We start from the raw sequence: 11,804 nt of genomic DNA on the forward strand, positions 1-11,804 counted from the left end.
ATCAGAGCTTTGGAACTATGGACCTCTCGCTTTTTAAGTTAATGCACAATGAACACACACAGTCATCAGACCACTCAGCCCTTCAATGAGCACACAGATACTGAAATCATGAGATGCCTTGAGGGTTTCTTGTTGTTTGTTTTTTTAAGTATTAAGCTGCTCTTAAAATAGAAATAGTTTAGCCAGCACCTACAACCTCTCATACTATACCCTTTGGAATATGAAAAAAAGCTTTCTTTGCCTAATTTTGCACACACTTCAAACTTTTTTAAAATGTTTTTTAAGACCTGATTGTGTATTTGGTATTTTTATCAAACAATGTTTTCATGTCTTGTACATGTTTGTCTGATTGTTCTGTGCAAAAGAAGCCTCTGTGTACTTCACGGTATCAATTGAACTAGGTGTGCCTTACACAGCACAGAAATGTAAAATTATCTGAAGAAAAAATGCTGTAACTGTAAATATATATATACATATACACACATAAATGTGGGATGTTAAATGCTTTGCCTCTGATTCTTACCTTGTACATGCTCTATATCTGTTTGGGTATTTACATTTAAAAGAGCTTACAGATGCAGACATCTCCAAACCTCAGTCACGCTGCTTATTCAGGAACTGACAAGCAGTTAACCTCTCTCATGCTGTAGTATTCCTGATTTTTCTACCCTGCTCAGTGTATAGTGATCTTATATTTTCTGTTGTGAGACCCAGCACCCACTCTCCTTTGAGGGAGAGCAGCATCTTTACATACCTACTGTACTGTTACTGGTATTGGAGAATGGAAGGGGGGGTTGTGAGTAATGCATGTTAGGAATGTCTTGCAAGTGCAAAAGTTATTGCCCAGCAAGATAAAGTGTTTGGCAAATCAACCTGTCTCACTATTTAAGAAGGCACAAATCCACAACGCTCTGGGCAGGGTTTGCTATGTTCCTCTTAAAGCAGCGTATGTTTACTGGATGACCAAATTCACAACAGTACCATGGTATCTATGAAAGTACAAGAGAAAAGAGAAAGAGCTGGAAGATTTCTGCTTTGGCAAAGATGAATGATAATGGAAATGAGACTATATCTTATTTAAAAACTGAATTTTCCCCTCTTCATTTTCTTCACTCTGCTCTTTCCTGTGTACCACCTGTCCCCTTCCACACTTCCCCTCTCCCCCAAAACCACATTACATTCCCAGTAATCTAGATTTAAATATTCTTCTGGGAACCTTCGCAATGTTAGAGTCTGATGTGTTTGGGTATTATTTTAAAGCACCGTTCCGTAAATGTGAGTATATTGAGTAGGATTAATTGATGCAAAATATTTTAAAATGGTATTTCTAATTTACCTTTCTTGGAAAATGGCTCTGCCTTTGATTTTGGAGCACAAAGATAAACTGGCAGTCACGCAGAGAGAAAATTAGCCTACACGAGATGGCAGAATGGAGTGTTTGCATATTGACTGCCTAGGAGTGCTCCAAGCGTGCCAACACAGACAGTGAATGACTAGATGGGAAGCAGTAGTCAGAAAAGGTTTGGAAGAATATATTGCCAACTGATCTCAAGTAACAACAATGAAATGCTTAAAAACAAAACAAACAAACAAAAAAAAAACAGGTAAACGTCACACTGGGTTGCACAAATGGGACGTTTGCTTGGGGTGCCTTTGATCTTTTTCTGTTCTTCTGTGGAGTGCTGATAAAACGTTAGGAAAAAAGTTGTATCTGACAAGTAGGACAAAATTGCAGAAAGCTGTGGACCAGCTGCCGAGCAAACAGAAGGGACCTGGAAACAGCTCCCAGGGGCTTGTTGAAGCTCTTGGGGTTGCTTAAGTTGGCAAAAAGGAGACTGAGGATAGCTATGGTAACAGTATATTAAAAAAATGACTGTTAAGAGAAAAGGTATAAGTTCTTCCCATTGTGGATAGGACCAGGGGAGCTGGATGGAATTACAGGCAGGGCATTAAGGGAGATGGAACAAACCTTCCCATGCTGGCAGTAGTTAGGTATGGATGTAGACTGCCTGGGGAGGCTGCTTGGTGTCCACCACCTGGCACTGGTTGGCTGAGCACCCATCAGAGATGCTGCTGGTGCAGCTGATCCCGCTTTCAGTCATGAACGTGGACAAGATGGCTTCTTCCCGTCCCCTCCAGTCTTGTTTTTGTAGTGGGTTTATGTTGCAAGGTTTTGATAGTTGGGGGGGGGCTGAAGGGGTGGCTTCTGTGAGAAGAATCCAGAAGCTGTCCCATGTTAGGTAAGGGGCGGGCCCACTGCTGGCCAGAGCTGAGCCAGTAAGCGCTGTTGTTTACGCCTCTGTGAGATCTGGTTTAAGAAAGGAAAAATAAAATAAAATAAAAAATAATAATAAAAAACCCTGCTGCACACTGCAGCTGGGAAAATGAGCAGTGTGAAGCAGCCCTGCAGCCCCCCAGATCAGTGCAGCAGGAGGGCAGGAGGTGCTCCAGGCACACAGCAGAAGCTCTCTTGTGGCCTGTGGAGAGGCCCCTGGTGGAGCAGGCTGTCCCCCTGCAGCCCAGGGGTCCCACATGGAGCAGATCTCCACGCTGCAGTCCCCCCATGGGTGGAGCAGGTGGATGTGGCCTGGAGGAGGCTGCGGCCCATGGAGAGCCCCCGCAGGAGCAGGCCCCAGGCCGGAGCTGCAGCCCGTGGAGAGGAGCCCACGCAGGAGCAGGGGGACTGGGGGGAGCTGGCCCCACCCATGGGGGACCCGTGCTGGAGCAGTTTGCTCCTGGGGGATGGACCTCATGGTGTAGACCCATCTGGGAACAGTTCTTGAAGAGCTGCTGCCTGTGGGCAGCCCACACCAGCTCGGTTCAGGAAGACTGGCTGCAACCCCTACTCTCCTGTTCCCCTGCACCACTAGGATGTAGGAGGTGGAAGAGGGTGGAGGGAGGGAAGCAATACATTTTACTAATCTCCTTACTCTGTTTTCCCTGTGATGATAGCTGTTGAGTGATCTCCCTGTCCTTATCTCAACCCTTGAGCCCTCTGCATTGTATTTTCTCCCTCTTTCCCTTTCAGGAGGGGGAGTGAGAGAGCGGTTGTGGTGGAGCTCGGCTGCCCACCTGTGTAAAACCACCGTGATTTTCTATGATGATTCCACTTTCTTCTTAGGGCCCTGACCTCAGATTTTATAAAGTCAGATGCACATTTTAATGTACCTGACCTGAGGTGTGTTTTATGTTATTTTTCACAAGCTCATATTTCATATTTGATATTCTTTTTATTAAGTTCAAAACTGGGTCTTTTATTTTTTTTTTCCAAAAACTCAGTCTGTTTTAATTGCCTACAACATTAAATACTATTTAACCTAAAGCCGAATACTATGCCATGCCCCTGTTTTAATGGTTATATGTTTTAGAAATCAAATAACCTAGAAATTATGTGATTCCTACAAAAGGGAAAAATGTAGATATAGTCAGCTTTCTTTTGCAAGACTAATTGGCAAATCTCACCGCTTTGATATCGTTGAATTTCTTGGTTACCTCAGTTAGGAACAGGATCTCAGCTGGAGGCAATTTTATTTATTTAAGCAGGAAAGCCTGAGACTCCATCAGGAAAGATGAAAGTCCGGGTCCAGCTTTCTATGGGGTAAGGACTATCAATTGAACTTGAGAGGTGAATCTGTCACTCATGTTTTGAGATGTGTAGGTAGTATGTCATATGAAAGATTAAATAACTAGAATTAATCTGGAAAAAAGGTTATGAAAATATATATTATGCTTTCTTAAAGACTGTATTTAAAATCGCTGTATTACATGCAGGAAATTCAGTTTATGAACTACAGTCAATAAAACCTTTTAAATCTAGTGGGTTTATTTGTTTTTAAAAAAATCTAAACTACAAGAGTATACCATAACTTTTTTGTTTTTTGTTTCTTTTTGTTTGCTTGTTTTGTTTTTAACTGAGTCTCAGCAATCACACTGTCTTGAATTTTACAATTCCAAACTTAAAAATCTAAAACTGAATATTTATATACTTCCTTTAGTTTTTATAAGAGTTTAATGTTTAGATTTTTTTAATAAGTTTTTATTTAACACATACTTTCCTTGGTTGGTATGCCAGTATGTATAGCAAGATACCTCACTGTTTGACTAGGAACATTATAATCTTTATCTTGTTTTAACACAATTTTAAACTTCTATCACAATTTGTTTTCTCCAAAAATAATGCCATGTTTAAGCCAACACAAGTTCCTAAAACTCCCACTTTAATTTTTTTTTTTCTTCTACTGGCACTTTTGCAAGACAAGTGATGTAAGGAGGGATAATCTCACCATAACATCTTGTTCTGGCAAAAGATTTTCGTTGGACTGTGAAAAGGCTGCTCGGGCACCGCCAGCATGCCCCGTGCTGCAGCAAGGGCCTGGGGAAACTTTCCCGTTGGCTTTAATGAGATCTGGCGCCGCCTGTGTGAAACTCTCGGGTTTTTCTGAAAAGTAGAGAGAGCCTCCTTATCACGGGAAGACTTCTTGGCAGCCACCTGAAGAAGCGTTGATATCAGTGCCTATTTGGCCAGTTTTGATAAGAGTACATTTTCTTATCCCAAGTTTCCTATGATGCAGCCAGAGCCACCAAAACCAAACCATTTTTAAATTATGGAATGCTTCAAGTGTTTACTTATGTTGCGGTCTGTGGTTTTGGGTTGTTTTCTTCCTGAACGCTGCAAGCTGAAAATAAATACACATCCATTAAAATAACTTGCAAATGAGTACCCCGAGTCTGCGAACACGAAGTGTTTTCAGCACGTAATTAGTAACTTGCTAAGGAAAACTGTCTGTTCTGGGATTCCCACATCTTTGCACCCATGTGGGCTCAGCTCCCTGCGTCCTCACCCACTGATGGAGCCAGAAGCTTCCTTGTAAGCCCTGTAGGTCTCAGCTGCAAGTACATTTGGAGTGAGACGGGCCTGCTTCCTTCAGTGCACCTTCACCACCTCTGGTTTGAGAAGCTGATGGGCGATGGTGTGGAGCTGGGTGGCAAAGCCGCTGAAAAGACCCGACTGCAAAGCACAGGCTGTGGACCTAGGCCAGAAATCAGCTATCAAGAAGCACCAGGGCTGCGCTGAGAAAAGTGATTAAATATTGATCAAATGCATTATTAAAGTAATTAAATATCCAACAAATATCATTTATTTCTGTGAGAGAGGTGGGCTGCGAGTGTCAGTCTGGCTGGGCAAGATTTAGCAGCCACAGCTGAGTGGCCCTCATGTGAACACCAGTACGCCCGCCCCTGACTGGCTATGGCTGCCTATGAGACGTCTGAAATGCTGAAATATTAAACCCAAAGAAGGGTCTGGAAAACCAAACCTTGTTTCTATTTGAATTTATGGCTCTGTCACCACCTCTGCCTATAAGGCATGTCCCCGTTCATCCCCTGGGGCCATGGTTTCACAGAGAGGGAGCAGAAGGTCCCTTCTTCCTCCTCCCCACCATGCCCCCTGCCACCACACGCTGCCTGGGTCATGGGCACGCCTCTGGAGGCCCAAAGGCACCCTTGGGCATAGAGAAGCAACAGATATTTGTTGCTATTGGAAACCTCGTGAAGTTCAGCAAGGGGACGGGCAGAGTCCTGCACCTGGGCCAAAACAGCCCCAGGCACCAGCACATGGCGGGGGCTGCCCAGCTGGGAAGCAGCTCTTCAGAAAGGAGCTGGGGGTCCCGGTGGGCACCAAGTTGAACACGAGGCAGCGATGTGCTCTGGCTGCTGAGAAGGCTGGTGTTACCCTGGGCTGCGTTAAGTAATGTGTTGCCTGCAGGTTTAGAGACTGCTCAGCCTAGAGAAGAGGAGGCCCGGGGGATCCCATCACTGTCTGTACATCCCTAAGGGGAGGGTGCAGGGAGGACAGAGCCAGGCTGTGTGCAGTGGTGCCCAGTGCCAGGACAGGAGGCCCTGGGCACAACCTGGCCCCCAGGAGGCTCCCCCTGAGCACCAGGAGCCCTTCTGTGCTGTGCGGGTGACGGAGCCCTGGCACAGGCTGCCCAGAGGCTGTGGGGTCTCCTCCTTGGAGCCCTTCAGCAGCCGCCTGGACGTGGTGCTGGGCACCCTGCTCTGGGTGTCCCTGCTGGGGCACGGGTGGCACCCTGCCAGCCTCAGCATCTCTGGGATCTGTGGTGCTGACCCCAGCTTGGAGATGAATAACCAAGGGTGCCTGCACAGCCAAGGGGAGCTCCAGCACAGAGTCAGGGATGTGCATAAGCAGCACTGCCATCAACACTGTGTGCTGGGCGTCAGGGCTGTCACTAGGCCATCAGAGGATCACAGGCCTGAAAAAACCTGGATAACATTGAAAGAAGGCCAGCTGGAGACAGGACGCTGTGCTGTCACCCCGATGATAGCACAAGGACATCAAGTCACCCCACAGGCTAATTCCACCAGTGCTTTCAGTGACGGGTGAGCAAGTGGAAGTGTAATACATTCCCATGTGATATCAATTCCTGTAGTAATTTCTTACTGATTTGTGAGCCTGAATAGCAATAAAAAGCTGTCCCTGGATCTAGATATAACCTATAACATATGCTAGCTCTGTATCCCTCAAGGGACTTCATATAAACGTGGTCATTCGGCTGCTTCCATGGGACCTACAGGTCCAGTGCGACCACTCTTGGGCAGATGCTCCCAGCTACCACCAGGTGATGCCCAGGTGGGACCCACTCAGAAACAACATGCAGAGCACCTCTGAACATGGGGAATTTGGGCAGAGGCTGAGGCTGTGCCAGCCCTGCCCCCTGCACAGCCAGTGCCCCGATGGGGAGAGGGGACGTTCCCGCTTACACTGCTGCAGTTGCACTCGGGGGCACGTAGTGACAGACCAAAATAAGAACTCAGAGGAGTGCAGACACAATTAATGATGACCTTGTAACAGAGTTGGAGTGAAGGATGGAGAAAGTCATTTCTGCTGAGAGTCCCAGCAGCCAGCAGAGCCAGCTTTTGGCAGGCAGAGGCATTGCCCACCCTGTCAGGCTGTTGGAGCAGCCCAGCATCACTTCTGCTTCTCTCGGGAGGCTGGGGGTGACCCTGGGTGAGATGCTCTCCAAACGGAGAACAAAGCAGCCCATTTGTTAAAAAAGTTTCAGCCCCTGTGAATCTGCTTGCAAGGGGAAGAGGGAAGGGATGCTGCACGGAATAAATGCTTCTTCTAAACAATCATAAATAAGCACAAAGCTGCGAAGAGACATTTCTAGGACACCCCAGAGCCAGTCCCAGTCAGAAGACCCTTGTCACTACTATAATACAAATCACAGATGAGCTATTTTTACCAACCAAAATCTCGGATGGAAAATGCAGTCGTAAACAGATGGAAAAATCTAGTAACAGGGAGCTGATAGATGGGTTTTAATACTTGATTCATTTTCAGAAAGCGACTGCAAAAGCAGCACAATGGACTCGCACGCCCATTATTGCTCTGTGACTTCAGATAAAAAGGTCTGGTGCCTGGTGTCCAAGTCTCAGGCAGGCTTGTCCTCCTTTCCAGGCACTCATGGCAAGGGGAAGAGCTTTTGGGAAGAGAAGGGGGCTTTGGCACCACCACCCCATCTTCTGGTCACATTCAGGGATGGGCAGCAGCCTGGGCACAAAGCAGAGCTGCTCCCAAAGCAAAGAATCACCGTGGAAGCCCTCTCTTGGCCACAGCAGGTTTGGAAATTAATGCTGCTTCTGGTCCATTGTGCAGGTGATTTTTTCCCCCTCCCAACTCGTTATAAAACCTATGAGCTGTGACCGGCTTTCTGGATCCTACACAATGGCAGCTCTGCTGCTGGAGCATCCTGACCGCGGCATGGCATGTAGCAGCGATAGCCAGCATTGTGTTGGGCCGCAGCGTGCACTGCTCAGCCTGGGGAAGAGGAAGGCTTTGGGTGGAAATTGGAAAAAAGAAAAAAAAAGGCATCATCTCCCAAATCTGCCTATATATGCAGTGAAAAATTGGAATAAATGTATAGTGGCGGAACCAACTGGAGGGAAGGGAAATTCTGGTGTAATTAAATGAACAGACTGAGCAACCAGATGCTCTTTCATTTTTATTTTTATTTTTAAATTTGTTTTATCTTTTACAAATAAAAAAATGTTTTGGGGCCGTTGATAGGAATTCTAATGGAAATGCACGACACAGTCCTGGTCAGCTCTGAAGGCAATCTCTGGAGCAGAGAAGCAGCCGTCGCCTTGAGGCAGCTTCACCCCGTGATGCTCTGTTTGGTTCCCCTTTGCCCAGGGAGCAGCACCGCCGCACGCAGGCGGGACCAGCATCAGAGGTGACTGTGCATGGAAGGGGGAAATGCCCCTCTCCTGATCGTGTTTCTCCCCGCAACACACGCTGGGCACACCTGACAAATCCCACAACATGCGCTGGGTGCTGACAGCTTTGCAGAAAGCTGCTGAAGGTGGAAGGCAAGGTGTGCGAGGCGCTTGCACATCTGTGTTTCGCTGTGTTTGACATGGTGAACTAATCACACGAGCTCTGTTTCAAAAGCACCCTGCAGATTAGGTTGGTGAAGAGCTTCTTAAAGCGCGGACAATGAAAGTGCCTTCGGACTAAAAATATGGTGCTGCTCGTGCCAGTGTATAACAGCCATCGTGTTTAATCTAGGAGGAAGCCGCTCTGTTAAGAGCATCACTTTATAACTGCTTTCACCTGGGAACAGAGTCCGTGTTTCTGGGTCATTCCTTCAGATCCCAGTTTGTCAGGATAAAAGAGACTCCCCTGAGCCTCCTCCACCTGAAACGGGATGGCCCTCGGCGTGATGCACTCCGGTAAACCTCGCAGCCATCCATAGTGCAACAAAAATAAAAGCTTCCAGTTTGTGGGCAGCTGGTGCAGGAGTTGATGCCCGTGATTTAACAGGTCCTGAAAGCGGTCTCAGGCACCCCATTTGGAGGCAGTTGGTGTGGAACAGTTCCTGCTGCTGAATTCTGGCTGTTTCAGTACCAAAGGCAGGCACTGCTGCCTCTTCTGCACAGCTTGTCCCCACCTTCTGCAGAGTGGGGAACCTGGTGGCAGCAGAGCCTGAGAAAGCCCTGGGCTCAGGGGATCTGCGTGTCACCTTACTCTTTGTCAGCCGAGCAGGCCAGCTTCCTTTTTTTTGGCTCCCGATGGCTAATGAGCATTATCTCTAAGTGGGAGAAAGTACAAACAGCTTTTATCTCGAAGAAACCAGGCGGCATACCCCAGCAGCTTGGAGCCAACCGCATCTATCTGCACAGTTAAAAACCGCCGGCCCCTTATCTGCACAACCTCTTGCAACACGGAGACCTGAGCTATCCGGCTTTCTGGCTATCGAGACAAAGGCCAAGGCTCGGAGCTGCACTTCCAGGTTTCATTCAAGTCGTTTTGCTGATCGGGAGTTCACAGGGGCTGGTGCGTGCTGTCCTCAGCCAAAGAGCCCCGCCAGCAGCCCCGCTGTTATCATAGAAGTGAAACCTGCTTAAACTGCCGTCCTGCTATCGAGCAGCCCAGTCCTGCTGCAGACAAGGGGCAGCAGGTAGTCAGCTCGGGGGCTGTTTGATAAATATTGGTGGCGAGGAGCGGGGAGCACTGCCACGCTCCGCAAAAGGTCCTGAAAAATGCTCCGAGGGCGAAGACTGCCAGCTCTGTTGTGATTTCGAAGCTCAAATAATAAATGATTCAACAACTGTACAGTTATCATGGGGATGAATTCTCATTGAGCCTAAAATTACCAAGCTGCTGACGAGGACCTATTTTTAGTATCAGCAGATGTGTATCTTGAAAAACATCAGCACAAACCTACTACTGTGTGTTTGTGTATGCATGCGGGCGCGCGTGTAATTGAGTTTTCTGCTGCTTAAACAACAAAAGCAGAAATAAGGAGATGTCTGATCGCAGCAGCAGACAACGCAGCGATTCGGGCTGCTGGCGGCAAGTGGAAGTCGCAATTAATACCTGGTAGATGATAAAGCAGGAGGAGTGGACAGACGGCCAGCGTGTAACCGAACGAGTGAGCAGACCCCTGTCATTACTGGCAGCTAACGTGCTGCAGGAATGGAGCACGTTTTTCATTGTTTTCCATTCTGTTTTCGGTGTCTGGGAGTATCTAACGGGATGTGCCTGTCTGTGTTGTCACAGCCTCGCCGCACGGGAAGACGAAGGCTCAGAGCTGCCACAGGCTGCTGGCACAGATCCTGAATCTCTCTGCTCGTCGGCGATCCCCGTCTCCTTCACACGCGAGGGAGGTGCAAGGAGAACCCCCGGGAGAGCACGCGGAGCAGGCAAGGTGCTGGTGCAGCCCACGAGGCGATGCATCGGCATCCTGTACCGCTGCCAGGCTGTAATGGTTCCTTATTCGGGAGTAAAAGGATGGGTCTGGTTTTGCCAAGCACGTAGCCAGAGACATCTCTCTGCTAGCCTCTCAGCGTGCGGCTGCAGTATGTATAACGTGCAAACCGGGCTCGCTAGCAAACCAGCCAAGCAAAAATCAAAAGCAGCGTGTTACAGCGGAGAGGAATAATGGGGCATTGCAGGGGACAGTTCAGCAGTTTTGCTCAGAAGCAAATGAGCTGTGTGAGTTTCGCAGAGGCAGGGATGGAGACAACTGAGCGTGCTGCAGCGTTTAATAGCAGCCAGCAGCACGCCCCGTCTGCACTGCTGTGTGAGGTGCAAAGAGCGATGGAAAAATAATAATAATGGCATTTCAGATCAGAGAGAGAAGGATTAAGGATCTAGAAAAGCCCTTGTGCTAGATACGTTTGGAAAAAAAAAAAAAAGAAACCAAAAAAAAAAGGTTTGAATGATCTTCTATCCCAGAGCAAATGATGTGAAGGGGCCTGATTAAACCATCCATCATTTCATCATTTTCCATTTCTGAGATTTAATTAGGAAAGGTCGGCTACAGTTGGCTCTTCAAAAATGTGCTGGCCATATATGCTCTGCTCTCGAGGTATGTGCCCCTATTGCAAATGTCTCAGCTAAGAAATACCATAGTGGTCCACCACTGCAGAACTTCTTTATTATTTATTCATATAGCTGGGCTTGTAAGATTTAGGGCTTGGGGGGGAGTTTTGTTTTCCTTAGAAGAAGCTGTCCCCGTGGAAGCCAGCCAGCCAATATTCCTGACGAGCTGCTCCCATTCACAAAGACTGCCTGAGCGACTTGGCCACGTGGCTGAAGACTGAACAGGGGGTGTCGGGGGATCTGGGCAGCTGAATTGCCTGGGCCAGCCCTGCCCTGCTAAGCCCATGCCATGTGGGCTCCCATCTGGATATCCCGAATATGCCCTTGCCAAAAGAAGAACGGGCTGGTACGCTTTGCAGGCTGAAGCACCGGGAGCATAAACACGTCTGAGAGAGGGGCCTCTGGCTTGTGGCTTGCCTGAAGCAAAGGATGTGGCTTTAATTCTGGAGCAAGCAGACCTCACATTCAGTTCTCAGTTTGAACTGAAAAATGGACAAAAATTAGAGGTTTTTGTTGTCCAGGCACAGCGATCTGAAAACTCCCTACCTGGGCACTGGGTTGGGACATTTTCTGGTAAGTCGCAGGTTCACAGCGAGCAGCTTCCTGAGACAGAGGGTGTTGTCAGCTCTCCTCGAGTCCCAGGGCACTAGATTTACTGAGACAAGACCTGCCATTATGAGCACAGTCCTCACAACACCAGGGATGGGCTCCTTCAGGTCTGGAGGAGGGCTTTCGTCTTGTTCCTTTAGGGATTGAAAATAGCCCTTACCCTTGGGCACACATCAAATTGGCACCGGTTTGTTCCCTCTAAAGTCCCAAAGCGATCCAGATGTGAGCCCTGGGGAATGTTTGAGTACCCGAATCATGGAAATGACACCTGGTCCTTTCTGCCTGC

The sequence above is a fragment of the Anas acuta genome, chromosome 2 (genome assembly GCF_963932015.1).
Source record: "Anas acuta chromosome 2, bAnaAcu1.1, whole genome shotgun sequence".
NCBI lineage: Eukaryota > Metazoa > Chordata > Aves > Anseriformes > Anatidae > Anas > Anas acuta.